The sequence below is a fragment of the Lutra lutra genome, chromosome 3 (genome assembly GCF_902655055.1).
Source record: "Lutra lutra chromosome 3, mLutLut1.2, whole genome shotgun sequence".
Lineage (NCBI taxonomy): Eukaryota > Metazoa > Chordata > Mammalia > Carnivora > Mustelidae > Lutra > Lutra lutra.
In genome coordinates this window covers 821249-848349 of record NC_062280.1, presented here as the reverse complement: position 1 = coordinate 848349, position 27101 = coordinate 821249, and the positions used below count along the sequence as shown (strand labels likewise).

General features: G+C 38.8%; 1 protein-coding gene across 9 annotated transcripts in view; it reads left to right on the top strand.

Moving 5' to 3' along the window:
• The window catches only part of TFPI (tissue factor pathway inhibitor), a 90269-nt gene that overhangs the window by 8919 nt on the left and 54249 nt on the right, over window positions 1-27101 (top strand). For 4 of the 9 annotated variants that reach the window (XM_047721373.1, XM_047721369.1, XM_047721378.1 and 1 more), the window contains exon 1: window positions 15633-15942. The gene's annotated coding sequence lies outside the window, so the exon portion shown is untranslated. Of the gene's footprint in view, window positions 1-3402; window positions 3534-15632; window positions 15943-19903; window positions 19923-27101 lie in introns of those variants that run through there. The other 5 variants (XM_047721375.1, XM_047721374.1, XM_047721376.1 and 2 more) reach the window with 3 other exon arrangements.

The following is a 27101-nucleotide window of genomic DNA, read 5'->3' as shown; positions in this document are numbered from 1 at the left end:
ACCTGTAACAAAACTCGTTTAAATTTGTATTTTCCTTGTTTCTTCTTTTAATTCTACTCATTAAAATTGGGATACTGTTGGCTGCGTCAACGTTTTTCTATCATTCTTCTGCTTCCTTTTGCCCCTAACCATCTCCCCCAAGGCTAGACCCTTTCTTCAAGTCTTCTGATACATCTCTCTGCAATTACGACCTCGTCCTACCAAACCACATGTTAATTCAGCCCAAATCTGTCATCTCATTGAAGAAAATTGAGAGAGTCTGTGTGTGCTATCACATGGCCGAAAGCCGTGTCATATGCCTGAATATGTCCCCTGAACCCTTTGATGAAAAATGCACTAAAACGTGAAGTTCCAAGAAAGCAGGGATGGTTGTCTGGTTTGCGTACTGCTACAGTCCCAGTAACGGCATGCAGTAGGTGGTCAATAAATGCTTGGTAAATGGGTTATTCAGGAAACACTTCTGTCTGTATTATGGCGAAGGGGAAAGCAGTAAAGCATTAATGATGACCATTTGTTAAATATCGAAAGTTGTCAATCAAGTTAGCGCATTATTGCATAAAATATTTTCTTAGACAAATACAATTCATAAAGATGAAGTTGTAATACATGTTGTGAAGCTACAATTTTTGTATGGCTGAAAGACATATAAGACCTCTCGAGTGGGTTTTATTCTGCATATCTAGGTGTTTAGTTAATTGGCCAGTGATGCTTTGGAGGAACAACAAACTGAATACATACTTAGCTCATAAGTGTTTATATGTCCAGCCCACACCATTGATCTTTCTTGCCTTCATTTCAGCACCATTAATAATTATGGTATCATCAAGATATTGGCATAATTTTGTTCTACTTCAAGTGCATACAATTTGGAACATTTTGTCAAATGAAAATTAAATCTGAACATTTAAAAATTTCATGTTTTCAAAAAGCTTTTTTCCAAGAGGCACTGAAAAGTATTTATTAAAATATATGTGCAAAGTGAAAAATTTTACCAAATAGCAACATTTAAAATAAAGATTTACAAGACTAAAATTTTAATATTATTTTTAAAAATATGACAATCTTACTAAATGTTTTAAGAAAAAGTGTCAGCAGTTCTGGATCGTCTAGTTGCCAATGAAAATATCATTATTATGCTTCACGTGTTACCTTTGGACCTACTTACTAACAAATTTCAGACTTATCTGAATTATTTAATACACCAAACCACTCCTCACCGTCCCTCTGCTCCTGTGCAAATACCCACTGATCTGTGTGTCCCTCCAGAAATGCGAGCTGGAGTCAGATGAGAGGCCAGGAAACCAGCACTCAGTGCGACTGTGAAAATACACTCACATCCGCAGATCTATCCTGTTCCCTCCATGTGAGACGAAGGACTTGACGAAGTAATTATTTTGATTTCATATCTCAGCTGAGCACTTCTCCCACGCAAATCCCCTCTCTGCACTGAAGCAGAAACAGGAGGTGGCTTAGGACAGAGAGGTCGGCCAGCGACGCCTCCATTAAGTGATGGAAGTGACTGTCTGTCATCAGTAACGAGACAGACCAGAGTCACATGCCTCCTGACGGAGCGAAATCCGGACAGGACAGCCTCACTCATGTCACCGTCCGAGAAGAAATGTGCGACCTGAATGAATCACGAGGCAGTGTCAGCAAACCTGACCAAGGACATTCTAAACTCGCCTACAGTTCTCCAAGTGTCAGTGAAAGTCCGTGGTGCTAAAAAGAGCTTATATCTTCATGTGACAATATGAAAGTAGCTCCAAGATCTGTGTTTTACATTTTTTTAAAAGTTGGAAAACAGTACTTCGATTGTGGGGGGAAAAAAAAAACCCAGATACATATGAATAACTTCCAGAATGACAAACACCTCTGCGAGTGGAATCAGGCGGACAGGGAGAGAAAGAGGTTTATTTTCCTCTTCTCACTTTTCTGTACTATATGACTTTGTAATAACTTAAAAAATTTCTTTGACTATGGTAAATTTTGTTTTGGAGTCTCAGAAAATGAAAATATTGTCAGGGAAAAATATTGTTTTAAATTTAGTCAACACAAGACTGATCTCAGTACTGATCGTGATATCCGAGGGGTCTTTCTGTCCTTAATCATTAACTAGCTCTGGCGATTAGGCAAGGCACTTCAATTCTTTTAGATTTGATTACACGACTTTGGAGATGAGATTTATAGGTGAAATTTCTTGTATTTCTAATAACCTTAAACACTCTTAAGACTAGATGAAGACATTTAACATGTTATCAGCAGAGGGCACTAATTAACCACAAATAGCCCCACGTTCTCCATGAACCGGAGATAAATCATTTTCATGGAATTTGAAGGATGATAGTATTCAGAGTAACACAGTTTTCTCACTATTTTTGAAAATTTCGATTCTACTCCAGTTTTCTCCCATTCGAATAAACACTCCAACCAAACACTGTTTTTTTCCCAAACAACATCAGTCTTTGCATAAGGAAATGAGGCAGAAAAGAGGGGAGAATATAAAGTGAGTTTTGTGATGACAAGACAAAGCCTTGTTGGCGGGATCATGGCCTCTGCCTTGTCAATACCACTTCCCACGGAAGGGCCGCAGGTGAGGCTTCACTACGGACATGGTTTGTGAACTGTGCTTGGCTACTTGTTGCCTTAAGCGCTAAACTCTCGTCAATTGACTTCAGCTTTCCAATGTTCACATTCCTTCAAATTCAAAATCGTAACAATGGCTACTTTAGAGGATTGTTTAAGAATTAAGTTAATTATTTGTAAAAGGTATAGCAGAATACTAGGTATATATATATTGGGTGCTCAATAATTTTTATTAATATATATATTTATATACATTTTTGTAAATGTACATGTTTAAGGATAAAATGTAATTATTAGACTAAGTGGTACTAAAACAAAGAAATCTATATGATGATATGATATGATAACATGATATGATAATGACAACAGTAATAATAATGATGATGGTTTAATAAAAATAAGCATCAGTTTACCTTTTACCTCAGTTTTAAGCTTTTTAAAGGGAAAATCTGGGATACTCAGTTTGAACTCTCATAAATCAACAACAAATATGCACACCAAAAATGTAAAATGAACAAAGAATATAAATAACACTTCACAAAAGAAAAGGTGAAAATGTTTAATAAGAACAAGAACTTTCAATGTCAGTGTTAGTCAATGGATTGCAAATTAAAATTTTTATATGTTTTGCCTATAAAACTGAGGAAAAAAACCTTGGGAAGTATCTTTGAGGGTGCTGGGCTACGGGTACTATCGTAAGCGGTGACGTTCAGCTGGTTAAAGACTGAATTAAATCTTTTAACCATAAAATTCCACTCTGAAAGTTTTAAGAAATTAATCAAGATGTGAAATGAATAAAATTTTGTTTTTACATTTCAGATGTTGAAATTAGTGAAAACCTCTACAAGATAAACTAACACAGTTTTATATAAATTAAAGAAATAGAACTTTACATGAAGCTCTTGAAATAACTTTTTTCTAAGCAGCTTTAAAAGGAGATATTTTATAAGGTGAGACATTCTTTTGTTTGCTGTAATCATCATTACATCATTAGTGACATTCAGTTTATTGTTCTAGAACAAAGATTTCAAGAAGACAAGGGTTTTACTGTCTCATTCTTAGTGTTTCCTTAGATCCTAGAACAGAGCTTGTCATACGGTTAATACTCAGGAAATATGTCCATGTTGTTTATTTACATGTTGTTTTATTTTACACTTAGAAATTTTTCCTAAGAAATTTGTCAGTGAATATATTTTAATAAAAATAAGCAACTTATGAAAAATAACTATTTAACTTTCTAAAATAAGGTTTATCTGTTAGCAATATTTTTAAGATTCTTTCAGAAAATCTCATCAAATTCTGCCTGCTAACCATTCTCGCTTTTGCAGCTGTGTCTTACATCAGTAGACAAACGGAGGTAATCACAAATCCACATCAGTGAGCCATTTTTCTTCAGAAATCCAAATGACACCGAGCAGTATGGGTTTTTTGGTTTCTTTTAGAAAAGATTAGTGAAAACACAAATATATACTTAACAACAAAGAGGTAAAAAATTTTTTTTTGCTTTAAATAAGATACATATTTTGAATGAAAAAGTATTACCCATACAGTTATTTCATATAAGATACTTGGTAATTTAAGTGATCAGGATAAAATTAAAAAAACAAAGTATCCTTAATTTCTTTTTAACCCATTACCTGGTACCACTTAAAACTTTTTTGAGATGCATTGTCATAAACATAATTTTTAGACATTCTAATGCACCTATGTACACACTACATATAGCAGTTAGACGAACTTTTACTTAGATGAACCTGAACTCCGGTCTAAGTCTTATTTTTAAATAGACTTACCAAACGTGTGTACATTTTATCCTCTACCTAAAGCTCGACAACCTTATGCTGCCTTTGTAACTTTTTCTGATACTGTAATAACTAGAAGAAATAGTATCAGATAAGTATCTCCACAATTTTAAATCCCATCCTGTCACGTTCCAAGAGGAGAGTGTTAGTTCCTGGGAGTGTATCTTCTACGGGTGTCATAGCACTACTGGAAGATACGGACATTTGCCTAGAAGATACAGAGATCATTGGATCTACGGCAGCAACCGGCTGACTTCATGAAGAAAACAGGTCTAATTCCTTTGACATAAAATACGTAATTGATATCAATATGGTGTCAGGGACTACAGGCTTTCTAGAATATATTTCCTGTGGAATTTAGATCTTTTACATTAGTTTAAAAGTTGAAGTTTTCGGGGCGCCTGGGTGGCTCAGTGGGTTAAAGCCGCTGCCTTCGGCTCAGGTCATGATCCCAGGGTCCTGGGATCAAGCCCCGCGTTGGGCTCTCTGCTCAGCAGGGAGCCTGCTTCTTCCTCTCTCTCTGCCTGCCTCTCTGCCTACTTGTGATCTCTGTCTGTCAAATAAATAGATAAAATCTTTAAAAAAATAAAAAATAAAAGATAAAAGTTGAAGTTTTCTAACAACAGGACATTGGTTAACTAAATAATGAAACATTTGTAATTAAAGAGCATTAAACCATTAAGATAATGTATTAGAAGAGTATATACTGTGAAAAGAGATGTTAAATGATTAAAAACAGGGTAGCTATGGATAAACACGATGTAATCTCATTTTGAAACAGAAACACATAATGTACATGCACCTGTATAGGACCATCTATGAGAATATATAGAATAATTTTTGCAATGCCTATGGTTGGGCAATATATATGAGAAATGTTTTACTCGAGTTTGGTCTTTTCTATACTTTTCCTACTTTTTATAATTAACAGATACGTTTATTTAATCAGTTATTTTATTTTACTGATATTTTATTTTGTTTGGAATGAAAATCAATGGAAAGAATGCCCACTTTCTGTATCTAGATGAACTCTGCAAAGAAGCCATCTAACTAACAGGCCCAAAGCTTGCAGAGGATTTCAGAGGAAGAATGTGGGACATGGTGTCAGTCCGTGTAGGACCGGGCAGCTGGGTAGAACACCCAAGTGCCATCAGGCAGAACTGAGCTCACGGTAGCACCTTGGCTCTAACTCGAAGTAGATTTTGCCGTCTAGGGGTTGGTGTCAAATACGTCTGGAGGGGCGCCTGGGTGGCTCAGTGGGTCTAGCATCCAGTTCTTGATTTCAGCCAGGTCACGAGATCAAGCCCTGCTTTGGGCTCGACAGTGTGTATGGACCCTGCTTCAGATTCGCTCTCTCCCTCTCCCGCCCTTCCCCCTCTCTCACGGTCTCAGAAAACAATGTCTGGAAACATCTTTACTTGTCACCTTTGAGTGGGAACCAGCTGCCGGCGTCTGATAGACAAAAGCCAGCCATGTTGCTGCAGCGCACGGGAAAGCCCACTGCGACAACTGTCCCCAGATGTCAGCCGTGGAAGGGCTTAGAAATCTGGGATAAATACACAGTTTAACTGCCGAGCAGGACAATAAACTGGAAAACGTTGTAATAAGTCAAGTCAGCCGCGCTATTGCCTGCTGTGCGGAAACCCAGCCCTTCTCAAAGTGAACTTCTGTTCCTCGCTGAGGGAATGAGTGAAAGTCCAAGGGCCTGGGTCCCCTCGGGGGGTCTTGGGGGAGAGCGGCGGCTAGTGTGCGACACAGGGAGGACGGCAGGCTGTCCCCTGGGGCTCTGGGATCAGGGCAGGTCACAGAATCTCATCAACCAGGCTCTCTGGGGGCAGGGCCGATGGAGAGATTATGTGCTGCTCCTTGTGTGGCGTCATATTTGTCCCAAGAGTCATACGTGACATTGCAAGACTGAAAGTGGCATCAGGACTTCGTATCAAGAATGACTTTCCAGCCTTCAGCTCAAGGTCCACAGTTCACATCCTACTAAGTAGACGCTCCTGTCTATAGAGTAGCCATAGCCCAAGGAACTTTATTTATTCATTTTCCTCACAATAAAGGCAAAACGGAGGCAAAAAAGGAATCCCCTTTGAGGACAAAATTCTGAAGGCACCTGCTGTGCCACGTGCATGGGGCAGACCGCCGGGGACTTGTGCTCCGGGTCACACGTCCTGCCAAGGCTGGTCACTGCCTCGGCGAGAAAGGCCACCAAAAAGAAAAATCAGCACATTTAGAAGAGGGTGATCGTGTTCGTCCCGCGGGGATATTGCATTAGCACTTGCTGGTGTCGGATCTGTGAAACTGTAGTGATGTCGGCCGGGAAACGCTTCTGCCTTTCCTGTACATTGACTGAAAATTACAACAGAGAACAGCCTCATGTTATAAAAGTAAAAACTCCCGACTCTTTTAGTCACGTTGTGATAAAAATGGCCGAACAGAATAATGTTTCAAGAAGTTATTCTCCTTTTAACGTTGCTTTGATGCTATACTTTTTGCTTTTATTTAGGAAGATTTTAGAATTTCAAAAATTAAACATTTCGGAGACAACGAACAGTGGAAATGTTCTCTCTCCAGTGTTGTGTTGTTATATGCTCTGATTGATTTTTAACTTAAATATTCATCATCAAGGAAAAGCCCAAGAAATAAAACATCAAGAATCCAAGTAATGATCATTTGCAGTTAATAAATGCTAACATTTTCATATTTTCTATGTATTTTACATGAAGTTATTTACATTTTGCTGCATAGTGTTTTATATAAAATATAGTATTATGCAGTATTTTTATATAAAAGTATAAAATATTAGAAATACAACTGAAAGCTCCACTATTTATAGCCTTTCCCGTTCACGCTCCTCTTCTTTCCTTCCCTTTTCCTTTCTTCCGGAACAACCAGCTACCACAGGTGCATCTTTCACTGCATACACATCTTTACTTAATATACAGTGTTACTTTTGTGTGCTTCCAAAGTGACGTGATTTTTTAAAAAATACTTTATGTATTTATTTGTCATAAGCAGGGAGAGCAGCAGGTAGAGACAGAGCAGGCTCCCTGTTGAGTGAGGAGCCTGATGTGGGACTCGACCCCAGAGCCCTGGGATCATGACCTGAGCCAAAGGCAGATGCTTAACCCACTGAGCCACTCAGGAATCCAGTAAATGATGTTCTCAATTTTTGAGGGTTTTTTAAAAAAGATTTTTAAAGTAATCTTTACACCCAGTATGGAACTCAAACTTAGAACATCTAAACCAGGACTTATATGCTCTACTGACTGAGCCACGGGCACCCATGTTTTTAACTTACTGATTTATTTTTGAGTTCCGGACATGTTCACAGATATTCATGAACACCTACTTCTCCAATAAGATTCTACCAAATGATCACCACAATGTGTTTATCTATTCCACATTGATTGATTTTTTTGCTTTTAATTTTACATTTTTATAAAAATACTGCACTTAATATCACTGTAAATATCTACTCATGCACAAAGCAGTGTGTAATCTTTTGTATAATAGAGATAGAATTTCTCTATTTCTGACTATATTTAATTTAGAAATTTTCTAGAGTGTCTTTAAGAAAATTTTTTTCTAGTTTATGAAGGACATTACGTAGTTATTATGGCTATGGAAACATGTAAGAAAGGTGACATAAGGCCTAAAACAGCGAGGTAGTGTGACCTAATATTTAAATTGTATTCTCAGAATTCAAACTATTTGGATTCAAATCCCACAGTCATTTATTAGCTCTTCGAGTTTGCACAAGTGAATGAACCATTTATCTTAATGTCCAAATAGAAAAATAGAATTACCCATTTCATGATGGTTCCTTAAGTAGAACACGTGGAGAACAATGTCTGGCAACAAATAAGCCTTAAGTGAGCACCAATTACTGTTGTTAGTCTGTTATTTATGTTATTTTTATATGCGTAGCTGTATTATCATTTCCACTAATCAAGGAGTAAAGCACTCAAGGGTTTTGAGTACTGGAGGCAGCTCCCCGGATCTGTTGGTCCAGTTCTCTCACCCGGTGTCAGGCGTCTTTAGAACAACGTCCGCATGTCTCTGGGCCTCCTTCACCGCTGCAAGGAGCAGACACACTCCTCACCACTGAGCGGCTCATCCTCTCTCCTCAAACCACAGTGGTCACGTGTCCCCAGTAGCTTCTTCCACCTAATTATTCTCTCTGGAGCGACACAGAACAAAGGTACTGTTGTTTCTACACAATCACCTCCTAAATACTTCAAGATAATATATACTACGACTCCCCACAGTTTGAGTTCTCCTCTTAAAATTAAATATCTCAGGTTGCATCAATATTTTAGCCATATGTATTTATAAGATATATAAATGTGTTTGCCTTAAAAAACTAGGTCTTATCTTGCTACTGTGAGCACACTCTGCTTTCACACTTGTTCTCTACAATTTTGTCCAGATAGGAGAGCAAAATACCACAAAGTGAAGTGGGCATGTTACTTTCTTTTTGCTAGATGATACAGATCAATTACTGTGACCTAAGATTGCATGATGCTTTTTTAACAGACGTGTCACTTCCATGGGACTTACTTCACAGAGGTAGATGTATAACAAATCCCATCTCATCAGTGAAAAGCAAAAGCATTTACCTCTTTATTAATGTTTTAGAGATACAGATATACATTCCAGATTCTCACAGAGGAGTAAGACAAACTGAATAAGATTTGGGGGGGAAAGCACATTAATGAAAGCAAAAGTTCTAAGTAATCTCACCATGCTAACTAATAGACTATCTGATTCTAGATACCTAGAAAGAAAAAGTTAGGAATTCAACTTGTTTTATTTTACCTCTGAGACATTACATTTTAAAAAATCAATAAGTAGCTGTAATTATGAAATGCAATGCCTAAGCACAGATGATACAAAAATGTAGCTTTCCCTGTTTTCTTAGTTAATATGTTTTGTCTGATAAGAAAAATCATTTGCTCAAGATGTCTTCCTGTTAGTAACCCGAGTTACGACCGAGGGTCCTGGGAAGATCTGAGAACGCCACATCACCCTCAGCCATGACTAGACCTTCAAGGTCCCGCTGTTACCGCTACTTCCCAACAATCATTCTCACAAAAAAGAATTGTCCTATTAATAAAAATATGAACTACAGAGAACAAAAGTAACATGATTCTAGTTGAAGTTTGTATGTAAGCGCTCATTTTGATTTCCATGTGAAAATTCAACCAAATTAGAGAAGTACTAGTTTTCTCTAACTATAGTCAGTTTGTGGCCATAAAATTCCTAAATACCCTTTTGTTGTTATGATGTTGCTACACAGTTTCCTCCAGGCTGCGACGGATTTCAGATGGATCGGTGTTTGATTCTGTTTACGGGGCAGCTCACCGTCAGTAAACCTCCAGAGGGCATTCCCCTCAGATCACTTCCTACCTGGCAATGAAGTGCATAGGGGAAAAAGAAAGAAAGAAAAACCAAAAAAAGAATATGGCTCCAGAGAGACAGAAGGAATTCAGTTCAAGGGTCCAGTTTAGCTCAGTCCCCGGGGTTATACAATATAGTAATATGGATGCAGTGAGGATACTAGATCTTCGAGGGAAGAAGGTCTGTAAGTGGAGAGTGTAGTATTCATTTCTGCCCAAGTCATGCTGGAGAGAAAAGCTCCCCCCAAATCCGTAGGGCTTTTACCAAGACAGGGTTTATTTTCAGTGACCTTGGTGGGTCATCTGTGCCGGTGCCCCATTTCCTCTTTATTGTGAAACCACAGTAAAGTGTTCAAAAGAATAACCCTCATGTGGGGGACATGAGAGTCATCTGTCAGAGAAAATGAAGAAAATAAGTATAGAACTATAAAATTCATAAATTTCCCATAAAGCTCATAAAAATCTGTTTAGCTGTTGCTCATTTGTTTTTTATCTGCTCATTCTATTAGCCGAAGCTAGCAATAGAGCAAAACTTAATGTCGATGTGGAGGGAAAATATACTCTTGTCCCTGATTATCAAAGAGGGACCCCAAGGGAGGAGCAGAGAATGTAAAAACAAATAACATAATCTACCACAGAGAAAAATAAAAAAAGAAGCTAAGTATTCCCTTTCTCCCCAACATATATCTAATTCCCTTCTTCCCTATGAGAAGAATTGCTTTTGGAATTGCTTTTTTGGAAATCTCTTTTTGGAAATTAAGAAAATTGAGATACTTAATGGTTAAAACAGAACAAGTTTTTCACATTAGTAAAAATAGGTACTTTAGGGATGCCTGGGTGGCTCAGTCATTAAGCCTCTGCCTTGGGCTCAGGTCATGATCTCAGGGTCCTGGGATCGAGCCCCGCATCAGACTCTCTGCTCGGTGGGGAGCCTGCTTCCCCCTCTCTCTGCCTGCCTCTCTGCCTGCTTGTGATCTCTGTCTGTCAGATAAATAAATATAAAAAAAATCTTTAAAAAAAATGCTTATAAAATCTTCTGTAGATGTTGGTTTGGAACATCCTGTTGGATTTTGTGGTTCTCTATGTTGCAACACTGTGTGCTCTCCTTGCAATTCCTTTAAGGAAATAAGTTCCTTCCGGATCCGTCTCGCTCCTGTAGAGTTACCTGAACTTGTTGAAACATTCCATCTATTTTAATGGACAAGATTCTTAATGAATGAAATTAGGAAATGTTTCCTGATACATTGGACTAATAAAGGAAAAAAAAGACTGTTTTATAGCTTGGATAAGATATGAACAAACTCATAGTAAAGAGCCTGAGTGTATTTGAGTTGTGTGAGAGCTGGAAGGAAAACGTTCACAGAGAATGGGAAGGAATGAAAAGGAAAAGTCCCCAGGATTAGGTGGGTATTGAAACACTCAGATCCTGATGACAAAAAGAGCTTTAAGATCAGTGGCAAATAGTCGAATTGTTGGTGAGAACATTTTTTTTAATCCAACTAATTTAGACTCAGACTTGTACAGAGTGGACTGCAAACTGGGGGTAAACCCTCGAGAACAGGCGCAGGCAGAGCTCAGGGAAGGGAGAAGCTGAGTCCACAGACCGGGTAGTGACAGTGACTGTCTCATCTCAACAATCGCTTTCCGTCGTGTCCCCAGGTTCTCTTTGGGACAAGAATATGCCAGTTTGTGTCAGCTACATGGACACAAAACGGTGAAAGGTTTTCATTGATGCTGAGTGCAACGTAAATGTGAAATGGACGGTCTCTGGGGAGTTCATTTCAGCTCAGTGGTCGCTCTTCCAAATAGAGTTCTTTACCTCACAGAAAGCAGATTTCTTCGATGACTTTAGGGTGTTAAAGAAAAAAATCCAACCAAGTAGACATGAAGATCAAATGGGCTTTATTAAACAAGTCCTGAATTTGGCATCATCCCATCTAGAAAATAGAGCAGAGCTCCAAGGAACCCTACAAAACGGAAGGTCTTTCTAAGCAGGGTTGGAACAAGAAGGTCGTTAGCAAATGAAAAGAGAAGATTGTCCCAGGTAAAGTCATCTTGCTTAGGGCTAAGGGCAAGAGGTCTTACTAGCTGAGTACCCGCTCTGGGGAACGTGGAGGCCCCGGCCGCAGATCCCCTCGCTTGTGCTTATCAGGAAGTTCCTGAATAACCAGTTAAGATTGACATTTTGGGGGGAGGTTGAAATCGCAATTAGTTAAGTAGGTATTAAGCCCCAATTTAGTGATTTGGCCTACCTGATGCCATGGGGAGCCTGTGTTTTTCTTTTTAACGAGGGAAAAAGGGATTGGTACAAGGATATATGTTTCCGAGTGCTTAGAAGAGCTTGAACTGGACCTGGAGAGGGACTTGGCTGGGGAGCCGGGGCGTCCTCTCTCACCTGTCCTGCTCCCAGCCCTGCTCGTGCTTTCATTCTTTCCTTGTCTCCTGGGGCTGCGCATTCTCTCTGTTTATTCTTTGTTTGTTTTGTTTTTATTATTTGAAGAGAGTGACACAGGGAGAGAGGGAGCACAAGCAGGGGAGTGGGAGAGGAGGGAGACCAGGCTTCCCGCTGAGCAGGGAGCCCGAGGCTGGGCTTGAACCCGTACCGTACCAACCCTAACCCTAACCCTAACCGTACCGTGCGATCATGACCTGAGCTGAAGGGAGAGGCTTAACGACGGAGCCGTCCAGGGACCCCGCATTTATTCCAATCACCATTGTCTCCCACCTGGCTTTCTTGAGTGGCAGGATAGGAGGTAATAGGGGAATGATTATGCAGCAACGTTTCATTGTTAAAAGTGAAGTTTTAGCACACAGCAAAGCTTTGTTCTGGTGTGAATTACAGAATGTGTGTGGTAAAGGAGCACAGTGCTTTGAAGTCAGACCACAGATTTGAATCCACAGATCATAATCCTCCTTCCTTAACCTGTGAAGTGTGGCCACTGACAGGGAGTGGAGGGGCACCTGGGGGGCTCAGTCCCTAAGGTCTGTGTTTGGCTCAGGTCATGATCCCAGCGTCCTGAGATCAAGCCCCCCCACCCCCCACTGTGGGGCTCCTAGCTCAGCAGGGAGCCTGGTTCTCCCTCTCCCTCTGCCCCTCCCCCTGCTTGCGTTCCTCCTCTCACTGTCTCTCTGTCAAATAAATAAATAAAATATTTTTTAAAAAGGAGTGGAATTTATCACCCCAAAAATACTCTTCTTTGGTATAAGGGTAATTGTAGGCTGTTTTTTTGTTTGTTTGTTTTTCCAAGTTAGAAAAATAGAACGTATTTACTATTTTGTTGACTTGATTTATAACTTTTATTTATTTATTTATTTATTTGAATTTCTTTAATTGCTTATGATGTTACTTTAGTTTCAGGTATACAAGACAATGCTTGGTCATTATGCTCACCACAAGTGTAGCACTTACCATGTGTCACCATACAACACCATTAACTGTCTTCCCTGGGCTGCACCTTTTATCTCTGTGACTTACTCATTCCATAACTGGAAGTCTGTATCTCCTACTTAGGGTGAATATTTCTTGAAAAAATGCCAGATACAGGAAAAGCTTTGAAAATGGAGAAGTTACCTTTTTTTAAGGGACATTTACATTTATAAGAGAAGTCTCCATCTATACAGGGTCTCCCTCTCCCTTCCTCTAGCTGGAATTTATCAGTGGAGAAGGCAATGACTTAAATTCGCAGAGCAACCGCATCCTCGGTTACTGTCTTTTCCCAGTAGCCTCCCATAACTGCTCACCCACACCCAACATTGTCTTTTGTCTTTAGAGATGTTTAGGGTGGTGGCTTGGGCCACTTCAAGGAGTTACTCAGTTTTCCTAGGTATCTCCCTTGTATACAGTAAGCATACATGTGATTACACTTGTGTTTGTTTTTTCCTGTTGATCTTTTTATCACAGAGTGGTCAGCCAAGAACCTAGAAGGGTAGAGGGAAAATTATTTTTTTCTCTCCTACACTATTGCAGGGAAGGAAACATTTAATTGGTCCTTCAAGGTCCTTCTAGCTGGAATAAGAACTAAATTGACACACGATGGATTAATAGGAGAAAATAATACTAATTTTGTATGTATGGGTAATTCACAGGCGTGGAAATTCCAAAGATAGGCAAAATGAGGTCTATGTGTCATTTGAACTAAGGAGAAGGGCGTAGGGGTCTAGGACATTAAAAGAAAAGAATGCAATTCACTGGAAGATAAAAAAGAGCAAATCTGTCTACCATGCCTAGTTCAAGTTGTATTGTAGTTATCTCTAGCAACAGCTCTATTCCTGGAGCAAGTATTCTATCTAAATTCTTTCAGGCAAGGGGCACCTGGGTGGCTCAGTGGGTTAAAGCCTCTGCCTTTGGCTTAAGTCATGATCCCAGGGTCCTGGGATCAAGCCCCACATCGGGCTCTCTGCTCGGCGGGGAGCCTGCTTCCCCCTCTCTCTCTGCCTGCTTGTCATCTCTGTCAAATAAATAAATAAAATCTTTAAAAATAAATACATAAATTATTTTAGGAGATTGTGGGGGAAGTAAATAGACTTTTCTGAATCTGCTGGGTTTTGATTGCCTTTTTTTTTAAGATTTTATTTATTTATTTGACAGAGAGAGAGATCACAAGTAGGCAGAGAGGCAGGCAGAGAGAGAGGGGGGAAGCAGGTTCCCCACAGAGAGCCCAATGTGGGGCTCAATCCCAGGACCCTGAGATCATGACCTGAGCTGAAGGCAGAAGCCCAATCTACTGAGCCACCCAGGTGCCCTGTTTTGATTGCTTTTAATGAAAAAGTAAACTTCATGCCAAAGTGGGCCATCTTGGGGTGGCCTGCCCTGGGCACCTACATCATAAAGAGAAGACCTTCTTCATAAGCTAGTTGTGAGAATTAAATGTGATTTATGAGCAAGACACTTAATAGTTATTCAATAAATATTAAAAACAGAAGAAAAGTTACCCCTTAACCGGAGATCAAAGGAATGAATCAAAAAAAGTCAAAGGCATAAAGACAGTCTGAAACGGAGAAAACAAGAAACGGGTGGATTTTCTGATCAAATGACCTAAGGTTTCAGGGCATAGTGGATTCTGATGTCTTAGGAAAGCTCTAGTGATCTTAGTCTGATATGACCGTAATTCCACTGGGAAAATCCCAAAGGTTAGTCTCCATGACAGCAGCCTACAGCAGAGCAACGGGGCAGAGTTAAGTACTTACAAATCATGTAAAATGTTAATATCGTCATCATCATACAATAAACAGTAACACACACAATAGTTAACATTTATCGAAGGTTTGCTATGTGTGGGAGCCTCTCTCAAGTACTTTATATGTGCTATATGTACATATACATTTATACGTATTAATACATTTACTCTTATATCAAACCTGGGAACTTTTATTATCATTATTTTAGGGAAAAAGAAACAGAGGCACAAGAGAGTTTAAATAACTGACCGAAGTTGCAACACCAGCAACTAGCTGAGCTGCGGGGCTCACAGCCGCGTGTGCTGCAACAGAAAAGGCCGCGTGTTCCCTCTCTAATCACAGGAAACTTGAGTAGCCCCAGAGTTTTGCGCAAGTGCACTGATACCATGGATAAAATAATTTGAGGAAAAAACAAACTGCAAAGAAGGTCATTTTATTAGGTAACAATGTAATACTACATATAGACTGCTTTAAAAATATATAACTCTGGGGGGAAAAGTGCTTTGTTTTTTCAACTGATACAAAAGGAATCCTAGAAAGTAGAAGAAAGGCTTATTTAAGAACAGTAATCGTGAATTCTTAGTCTAAGCTGTTTCCTTTGTTTCGTCCATAAAAGAAAAGCCTTTCAAAGAGTTTGGCAACATTAGCCTAAATACTGCTGGAGTGACCTAAACAGGAAGCCTGGGTCGTCCCAACCACCCTCCATCTCTGAAACCAGCCCTGAGGCTCCCTCCCTGCTCCAATAGACAGGAGCGACTTTGGGCCGTGGGATCCTCAACTCCTTCCTGGCGCTCTGCTGCCGGCAGGGTCAGATTACATCTGGCACTATTCTCCACTCCCCAGTTTCTTGATCTGTTTAAAAGAAGACGTGGAAAAGATAAGTCCTCTCTTCACTGCCCGGAAGGGAAAACAAAATACCCTCAACTCCGCGTTGAAAAAAATCTTTCTAAGAACTTTCTTCAGAGATTTTACTCGTGAGTATTTGGCAATATACTTTCTAGCCCTTGAGAAATAATCTTTCTTGTTTTTGGGAGAAGAGCAGGGTCCTACTGAGAGGCAAAGCCTGGTGGAGGAGGACCATTGTGGTTTAACCCGCAAGGGAAATTGACCCTTCTCTAAACAAAGTAAACTCACAAAATTCAGCTCTTTGCACTTTGCCTTCTTAAGGAAATGTATGTGCAGCATACCTTTATGCTTTTTCCTTCAGAAGTTGGTGAGGTGTAGCCTTTCTTATAATTTTCCACTTGTAGTGGCGGATCTTACTAATTGTGTGTTTAATTAGAATTTTCCGAATATTTGGTTTACTTTTAAATATTATTTATTAACATACAAAGAAATATGATAATGAGACTCTGGCATGTTTAAAGAATTTTTTTTCATTCCTTTTAATTGTTGACAGTTAAAATGAAGTATAAACATTAGAATTCTTGTAATCTAAATTAAATATTTTATGCCTACAGGAACTAAGCCTCTCCGAGGAAATGCTTTACAAGTCTTTAAAGACCAAAGCTCGTATTCTAAGATACTTAAATAAGAATATATAAGGATAAGAATTGCACTACAGATAGTGTAATTATGTTAATTAGAGCAATAGATTTACATAGACCTCCTTGATGTACTATCATGTTCGTGATGGTTATGAAAAGACATTAGTAAATAAAAGCACATAATATAGAAGCACACCACCACAGAACTACAATGAGACCAAGTTATTTAATGATGGAGAAAGCTCATTTATGTAAGTATTACCAAAAAATGAAGGCCAAGAGCAGAGCCATGTAGGAAAAACAGAAAAGATAAGCAACAGCCACACTGAGTCACAGTGCTCTGGAAATTAGTCACAAATGACTTTGTAAATTGTGTGATAAACAAAAAGGGCAGAACCCAAGCAGGAAACATATAGCCCAGAGAGCCATATTTTATGTGTAAAGGCCTAATATTTATGTCAGAAGGAAAACATGTCAATTTTGAGATATTGCAAAGTTTTTAAACCTAACACAACCCTTTCCGAAAACATTTTTAGATACTTGTAATTCATCATTCTAGTGATGATTATTTCAAGACATACTATCTGTATCTCATCTAATCTTTAAGCTAAAAAGTGAATAATGTCTTTGAAAATGTGTTGGAGTATGAAATTTGATTCAGAGGCTGTGGGTTAATAAAATGATATTAAATACTCAGAGATCAATGGAGATTACATTAATTACAGATTAATTACAGATAATTACAGTTAATTACAGATAGTTAACATTATAGACTTAAAACCAAAACTTTAAAATACTTTAAAATTTGAACAGTTACACTGGGAAACCAAATTTGTCTTTAGGTGACCGTCCATAGAATCTTGCTGGAGAACTTTAATGACATACTCATTACCATTTGGTTCCTCTTTCTATTAGGTGTGCTGAATGGCACAAATTTTGTTTTGTTTTTGTTTTTTTAAAGGTATAGTCTGATATCTTTAAGAATTTGTTTCACCTCCAATGACTGGGTCAAAATCCCTCTGGGAAACGTGGCTCCCGTCCAGATGGGTTACACGCTCAGTACTTACTGGTCTGATGGCTTGTCTGTCACCCAAGGCTGCACTTATGTGTTGGTCGCACAACTGTTTTGAGTAGAAGCTTCTCTAATAAACATTTTTGCTAAATTGAAAGATAATTTATGAAGTGGAAAATTATTTTGTGTTAAATTGTAGTTTTCATAACATTAATTTACTCTTTTCTTCAGAATTAATTCCCTGATCTTGGTTATCTGTATTATTCAAATTCAAAATATAACTGGACGAGATGAGTAACTACTGGAAGAAAAGGCCAAGTTCAAAAGGCTTTACTTATTCCCAGAATACATAACAGCTAACCAAATAGTCAATGTGCTATATATTCTTTAGAAAAGGTTGGTTTAAATTCAGTGTCTGGAATTTTTAAGACAGATTGCACCTCATATCACCACGTAATTAGCAGGAAAAAAAAAAGTAAAAAAAAGTAAAGGGCAGGAAAGACAAAATGAAAAGGGAAGGGAAGTACTTAGAATAGGGTTTTCAAAATATTTGTTAGTATACATTAAATAAGTTAAATAATAATAATATTGGTTAAAATAAGTTAATTGTATTACCAATTTATTTTTGGTATGTAGATGTGATCGAGGAACTGTACTATAATTTAACTCACCTATTTCAATAAAGGCTGTCTCCAACCCCCTCCCTTTTCTGTTTTCCATCTAAAATATTTAACTTGGGAAATTAATTTATAGAGTTGCCTTTTTCAAAACAAATATTCTTAAATGCATTAGTTGTTATAGAAAAATATCATTACTATAATTCCTTTTGATTATTTTGTGGTTTGGAGAAGTCTGAATTCAAGAAATTGAGTAACTTGGGCGCCTGGGTGGCTCAGTTGGTTAAGCAACTGCCTTCCACTCAGGTCATGATCTTGGAGTCACAGGACTGAGCCCCACATCCTGCTCCCTGCTTGGTAGGGGTTCTGCTTCTCCCTCTGACCCTCCCCTCTCATGCTCTCTCTCTCTCCTTCTCTTTCTCTCCAATAAATAAATAAAATCTTAAAAAATATAAAAAGAAATTGAGTGACTAATGAAGTCCTCATTTCTGAGTATTAAATCTAACCAAAACGAAGAAAGGGTACAAGTTATTCCAGAAAATTCTTTCATGCTAGACCATCTCTCTTGGGTCTCTGAGATCCTCAGTAACTGGTTTCTTGGTGGGATACACCATTTCCAGGAACCCAGTCCTCCCATTACTCTTCTTTCCTTGTTTCCACTTCTTCTCCAAGTGCTAGGTGTAGAACAAGAGCTTAGACTCAACTACCAAGGTGCGCCCGGGTGGCTCAGTCTGTTAGGTGGCTGCTTTCAGCTCAGGTTATGGAGTCAGGGTCCTATGACTGAGCCCCGCTTTCCACATTCTGCTCAATCAGCAGTGAGTCCACTCCTCCCTCTTCCTCTGTTCTCTCTCTCTCAAATAAATAGATAAAATCTTTGGGGAACAAAAAGATTCAACTAACAAAAGGTTGAGGGTGACTAGTCTTTTCCACATTTCTTCTTTCCAGAACCAATAGCCAAAAGCTCTGGACCCATGTCAAATCTGCTCTATTCATCTCTCTTCAGGCCTTCCCTTGGGATTTTATGTTCTCTCTCGGTTGGAATAAACACGTTTTAATTTTACTTTAAAAATAAAAGAGTAAAAGGACACCATGGTCCGCAGTGGAAGTCCCAATGATGCAATATTTCTATCCCAGTTGTTCCATCTGGTGGGCGAGTTTTCCGAGGTGACATGGATTTATTGGAAGGAATTCCCAAATCAAAGTGTACTGGTAGCATTCTCTCCAGACTGAGTGGATATTGTATTGTTGATTAGGCTATTTCAACATCAGAAGTGTGAAAGTATCAATCCCTATGTCCCTAATAAAATGTAGGGTTTTTATCACCAAACATAATATGCCACAGATCCCTTCAGCTATATCGCACCCTCAGCACCACCACCACTCTGCCGTCAGTCTGTCTATCTCCGTGTCTGTCCTTGAACCCTATAATGACCCATCTGGAGGGATCCCCTCATTCCTCGTTCCACAAGGCTTAGAAATGGAGTAAATCTTAGTAATGGGTTGAGTCCAGAAAAATAGTGTTTGTTGCAAATTTTGATAATATTTTTAGGGTTCATTTAGGAAACTATAGTATCTTAGGAAATGAATCAAAACAACTATATCAAAATTTCATCTGCCTACTCTTGCTTGTGTTTGTGCCAACTGTTTTCAAATATACATGAAAACAAAATGAATGAATTTCTGATTCATGCTATATGGATGAACCCTGAAAACGTTCTGCTAAGTGAAATAAACCAGACACAGAAGAACATAATTCCATGTGTCTGTCCAGAGTAGACGAGTTCACACAGCCAGAGAGTATAGTGGAGGTTGCCAGCATGCAGAGGAAGGGGTGAACGGTGAGTTATTGCTTAATGCATACAGAATTCTGGTTGAGGCCACAAGAGATTTCAGAAGTAGATAGTGGTGATGATTGTACAGCATTGTGAATGGAATTAACGCTACTGCACTGTACACGTAAAATGGTTACAACCGCATATTTTATGGTGTATCTACTACAATAGAAAATACTAAAAGAAAACTGTTAATAAGAATTCAGTTTGAAGAATTCTGGATTCCTAATAACATTCCCTTTACGTTTTCTCAAATAATAGAATAAAAGTACCAATATTACGGTGTTGGATACCTGAATTTTTAAAAATCAAAGCAGATTTTTCCTATTTTGTTTCCTGATGAAAACAGGAACATATTTTTACCTAATATTGCTGTACTGGAGGCTGGTTTTTTTTGTCATATGTTTTTTTGGTTTTGGTACCAGAGTAGTTTGGGCCTCACAGATTGGGTTGGCAAGTATTCCCTCCCTTCTGTTAAATTTTCTGGAGTAGTTGATGTAAAATTCATATTATTTCTTCTTTAAATGTTTGGTGCAATCCACCAGTGAAACCATCTGGGACTGAAGTTTTCTTTGTAGAAAGGTTTGTAATTACAAAATTTGATTTTTAAAAAATAACTATAGGGATATTCAAGTCATCTATTTCTTCTTCAGTGAGCTTTGGTAGTTTGTGTCTTTTGAGAAATTGGTGCTTTTATCTAAGTTGTCAAATTTATAGGCATAAATTTGTTTATAATATTAACTTATACTTATTTGATAATGATGTGAAACCTCCTTCTCGACATGAGTAATCTCACCTTCTCTATTCTTATATCAATCTGCGTCAAGAACTTTACCTTCTGTGTTCGTATATAAAATGGGCTTTTTGGCAACATAAGTTTGGTCTTGATGTTTTACTCAGTCAGTCAAAATTTGCCTTTACTTAATTTTTGAAGATTTTATTTATTTGAGAAAGTGTGTGTGCGCGCGCCCCTGCTTTAGTGGGGGAAGGGGCAGAGGGAGAGAGAAAGAGAGAGAAGCCAACCTCCCTGAGCAAAGAGCCCAAGACAGGCCTTGATTCCAGGACCCTGAGATCACGATCTCAGCCAAAATCAAGAGTGGGACGCTTAACTGATGACCCACCCTGGTGCCCCAGACACTATCTGCCTTTAACTTAGAGCATTTACATTTGATGTCATAATTGATATGTTTGGATTTTAGTCTCTCATTAAGCTATTGTTCTATTGGTCCTATTTTTGTTTTCTTTTTTACTTACTTGGGGTCTTCTTTTGAATTTAGTATTATGTATGATAATATTTTATTTCCTTTGTTGGTTTATTTGCTATCATTATTTTTATTTTAACAGTTGTTTGGGGCTTAGAATATACAGCTTTGATATATCCCAGTCTACTTTCAAGAGATTTTAAGCCATTTCTCTTATAGCATAAGAAACTTCAAACAGTAAAGTTCTACTTTTCCTTCCTTGGCCTTTGTGCTATTGTAGTCATACATCTTGTTTTCATATATGTTATTAGTGACACACTGTCATTATTCGGTTTCAGTGAGTTATCTTTTAACAAATCTTTTTAATTAAATATATTTAGATTTACAGAAAATTTATGAAGCTGGAAAGACTAGCCATTTGTTCCAAACTCCTTTTATTAACATATGACTATGATTCATTTGTCAAAACTGGGGAGCTAATCATCTTTTAAGCAGATTTAAATGTTAAGAAAGTCTTCTATGTTTGCGCATGTAGCCACAGGCCCTGGCGTCGTCACTACTTTGCGCAGACCAGGCTCCCTCGGGGGCCACTTTCCTTCTCAGGCACAGTCCTCTCTCTCCGCGACTCCGGTGACGTGTATCAGTGAGGATGCTTGACGTCCCCTCAGAACGCAATCATTTATACCAGGTGGAGCAAACATGATCCCAAACAGTAAATGTTGTAGACAAGATTTATACTAAGCATTAGGATTTGACTCCGTAGTCATGGGCGAGAGCAGGTGCATTATTCGAGTCTCTGCACGTCCTGTTTGAGTGCCGAGGTTTTCAGGTCGTTTAGCGCAGTTCAGTCCCCGAGGAAAGGAAGCAGTTACACAATGAGAAGTCGTTATCCGTCCACATCCTGATGTTACTGTGGTTTATCGAAAACTTGTGAAATAAGCCGTTTTTCCTAGAAACGCCTAGGCCCTCCTTTCGGTGCCAACAATTTTATTACATCCGGTTCCAGACCTCCCAGGATTAACCTCTTTTTGTATGTTTTCTCTTAAGGAAATCCTGAGGAAAGATGTTGAATCAAGAGAATTTAGATTAGCTTCAATTCACACGGCAGGAGAGATTGTTTTCTATAGTGGTCATCTCCTTTCGAGCCGTTCTAGGATTGCATTCATTAATTACAGCCCTTAAAACAGCTAAAGGCCCCTGAAATGACCGTTTGCCGTTTCACTGTTATATCAGCTTTACTCTTCCCACTATCACTTGCTGTATTCCATACAGCCATCTCCATATTGAGGAGCCAGAGAGACACAAGGGACCATCTGTCCTTGTAATAGCTACCGGACGCCTCACTTAAAAAGACAGGAAGGAGCGGGCATCCACGCGTGGTCTTCAGAAATGTGTGTGAAAAAGTGTGCGTATGTGTATCTGCATTTTAGAAAGGAGTGTGTAGGTTCCCTCAGGAGCTTACATGTCACCATGAAGGATATATCTGGGACGTGATTAAACATCTAAAGAAAACAATATATAGACTTAGGGTTAAAAAGAGAAACAAGTAGTAATATGTCCTGGAGATGGCAAAATAAAGAAGTTATCTTTATAAAGTTTTTTTTTTTTAAGATTTTTGTTTTTAAGCAATCTCTATACCCAACATGGGCTCAAACTCACAGCCCTGACATCAAGAGTGGCATACACTACCAACTGAGATAGCCAGGCGCCCCTCTTTATAAGGTTTTTGGCGTGAGATAAGCCATGAAGTTATCCCATGAAAAAGAAATCTTTGAGAAAAGATCTTTTTGAGAAGCCAAAGAGGAGATTAAATCATTTCAAGATCACTTTCAGTTCTATTATTACCCTTGAATAAGCAGATTCAATTTTTAGTATCTTCAAAGTTGAGCATTAACTATACGCCTTTTATTTTTTACTTTTTATTTTTTTTAAGATTTTATTTGTTTATTTGTCAGAGAGAGAAACACAGAGATAAAGCACCTGCACAAGCAGGGGGAGCAGCAGGCAGAAGGAGAAGCAGGCTCTCTGCTGACCAAGGAGCCTGATGCAGGGCTCCTTCCCAGAACCCTGGGATCATGATCTGAGACAAGGGCAGATGCGTAACCAACGGAGCCACCCAGGCTTTCCCAGGCTTTATACTTTTTATATATTAGATTCTTTGCATGATACAAAAAGTATGCAATGTCATACATTTTAATAATGTATACATCAATTTAATCATTCAGATTTAAAGTAGCTTACCAAAAAATCAACACTCTGTTCTCTATTCTCAGAAAATTACAATCAAAGGAATTAAGTAGGGCATTTACAAGAAGATGTTACCCAATTCCTGGTTAAATGAGTATGTATTAGGTTGAATTTGGACAAGAAAGAAAGAAATGATAATTTGGACAAACTAACTCATCTTTATAAAAATGTAATATAATGAGCATTAGTTTTAAGGAACCAGGGGAAAAAGAGAACTATTTGTAGGATGCTCTGAATCAGAAAAGAAGTGGCACCATTGCCTTTCATTCCCTGGGCCCGTAGCTCTCATTCTTTCATGGGTCTGACATTTTGCATCTTGAACGGAAGTAGCTAAAGGTGAACACGCTCATGGTTCCTAGAAGTGCTTGACTTAGCTCCCCGGGGCTGCCTATTCCTTTATAACGACGACTCCGGGAAGCTGAACTCATGATGGGTATGGTCACCAACAGTCGCAGTTTATTGTGCCCAAGGATGAAAACTTTAGATAATATTTGGAAGTAATAACCCTTTTCCTCCTCTATAACCCTGCTTCACCCTCTCTCTCTGTCTGCCTCTCTGCCTACTTGTGATCTCTCTCTCTCTGTCAAATAAATAAATAAAATCTTTAAAAAAAGAAATGAAAACAGTACCTCTGACAAGCTTCCTTTTAACTAAACTGGGTTAGTATGGGAATCAGAGTCACCGTGATGAGGAAAGATGAACTCAAATAAATTAATGCCGCCTTCTTTTGAAAAAAAGTCTTATGAATTTAACTGTAAAACTTAGAGAAAATAATTCCATGCATATTTTTCTAAAAGACTTTTGATTATTATGGGTAAATATATCATGAAGAATCCGTGGTATTTGGCATTATTTCCTTTATCATGTGTTTCTACTTGGCTTCCTTTTGCCCACTGTAGTTTTGGTATTAAAAGATCCATTTCATATTCTCTTCAGACTTTGAAGATTTTTAGAAATATTCTTACATATTTACATTTTCCCTATCATAACTTTTTTTTTTTTAAAGATTTTATTTATTTATTTGACAGGCAGAGACCACAAGTAGGCAGAGAGGCAGGTAGAGAGATAGAGAGGGAGGAAGGCAGGCTCCCTGCTTCACAGAGAGCCCGATGTGGGGCTCGATCCCAGGACCCCGGGATCATGACCTGAGCCGAAGGCAGAGGCTTTAACCCACTGAGCCACCCAGGCGCCCCCCTATCATAACTTTTAATTATCTCTTTACTCTCCTCCTTTCCTCCCATCGCGTCTCAATTTTCCTTCTCTATTTCTCAGGTCTCTACTCTCTCTTAACTAGCAGTAAGAATTAATATTTCTTATTATTGTTTAGAGGGAGGTTGTTTTTCTTTTTTAAAATTATACACACAAAATGTTTTAAAAAATTTAAAGATTTTATTTATTTGTTAGTGGAGAGAGAGAGAGAGAGCACACAAGTAGGGGGAGCAGCAGACTCCCTGCTGAGCAAGGACCCAGTTGTTGGGACTTGGTTCCAGGACCCTCGGATCACGACCTGTACCAAAGGCAGACACTTAACTGACTGAGCCACCCAGGTTCCCCTAAAAATTTTTTTTAATTTTTTTAACTGATAAGTTTCTTCTTGACTTAGTTTATTTATAAGACTTAGGCCCAAAACAGAGAATAAAAATCCCCTAGTTACAATTTGATGAATATTAGTTTCTAGAAAATGTAGATAATCTGAAATTCACTTTAGGGGAAAAAAAGAGGAAGATATTTGCGAGAACAGTGGGTCTTTCTTGTGAGAAGAGAAAGTGCCGTTGCCTTTTCCTGAATGGTCAAAATTCCTATGTTTGAATTGGAATTCCACCAATTTGCAAATGTAAGACTTTGGGGAAAAAATCTGTTTCTGGGATTCAGTGTTCTCATTAAAAAATACTTATCCTTATGGTTTCTTTTTTTTTTTTTTTTAAGATTTTATTTATTTATTTGACAGAGAGAAATCACAAGTAGGCAGAGAGGCAGGTAGAGAGAGAGAGAGAAGCAGGCTCCCTGCTGAGCAGAGAGCCCGATGCGGGGCTCGATCCCAGGACCCTGAGATCATGACCTGAGCCGAAGGCAGCGGCTTAACCCACTGAGCCACCCAGGTGCCCCCTTATGGTTTCTTTTATCTCTAGTTGTATACACACTCTCCACTTAAGTTTTTGTTTATTTTTAAAAAATTTTTTTTAAGATTTTATTTATTTATTTGACACTGAGATCACAAGTAGGCAGAGGCAGGCAGAGAGACGGGGGGAAGCCGGCTCCCCGCTGAGCAGAGAGCCCGATGCAGGGCTCGATCCCAGGACCCCGAGATCATGACCCGAGCCAAAGGCAGAGGCTTTAACCCACGGAGCCACGCAGGCGCCCCTTGTTTATTTTTTAAATAAATAGTTTATACATGTCGTCTATTTGTAACATGAAGATACTCACTCTTTCTCCCTGGTGTCACCATTTCCTTTCCATGGGATTTTCTTTACTTTCATTTCTTACATTGTACATGACAAGAAGAAGTTAGGCCTACATGGTGAACAGCTTTTAATTATTATTTTTAGAAGAAACTTTATAAAATCATATCTGAGCGCTGCTTCTGAATGTAAAAGAAAGAGTAACAAAGCTTTTTATCAATGAGATTGTCACAATCCAAACTACAGATCACTGTTAGGATTTGACCTATGAACTAACATTAGGGAATTTTACATTACACAAATCTCTGGAAATGTCACTTCCTGTAATAAGAACCAGACCCAAGAGATGTTTTCCTAGAGAATTGGCCAATCTTTAGGTAAACCTGAGTGGAGTCAATAGTCTGCAATTATTTCAGAAGGTTTTCTTGGTGGTGGTTTTGGTTTTGTTTTCTTTTTGAACCACTCTGTGTTTCTAATATTATTTACTTACCAAAGCATTGTGTTTTCCTTCATTGTTTCCCATATTTCACCTTTCCTCTGAATGTACTTCTGAAACATAATCTAAAAATTTCACTGTGCAGGGGTTCCTGGTCGGCTCAGTCAGTAGACGGAGGAGACCACGAAGTTCTTGATCTCAGGGTGGTGAGTTTCAGTCCATGTTGGGTGGAGAGATTATTTAAAAAAAAAAAAAAAAAAAAAAGACACTAAAACTGCTTTAAAAAAAACTTTAAAAATTTGACTCTTTTGGGGCGCCTGGGTGGCTCAGTGGGTTAAGCCGCTGCCTTCGGCTCAGGTCATGATCTCAGGGTCCTGGGATCGAGCCCCACATCGGGCTCTCTGCTCAGCAGGGTGCCTGCTTCCCTCTCTCTCTCTCTCTGCCTGCCTCTCTGCCTGCTTGTGATCTCTCTCTGTCAAATGAATAAATAAAATCTTTAAAAAAAAAATTTGACTCTTTTATAACGAAACCTCAGGCATTATTTTACTTTTTTATTTTTTTTAAGATTTTATTTACTTGAGAGAGAGAGCATGAGGGTCAGAGGGAGAAGCAGACTCCCTGCTGAGCAGGGAGCGGGACGCGGGACTCGATTCCAGGACTCCAGGGTCACGACCTGAGCCCGAGGCAGTTGTCCAACCAACTGAGCCACCCAGGCGCCCCCAGCAGGCATTATTTTAATGTCAGATAGTTTTATGATAAGGAAAGGGCTTCTGACCTGGGCTTTGTGGTACAGGTGTTATCTCCTCATCTCCTAAACGTCCTCCAAGTAAAAGCCGTTGAAACAAATTGATTCATAACCAGTTTGTGGAAGCAAAATAACTGCCCGTGGGGTCACACCCGG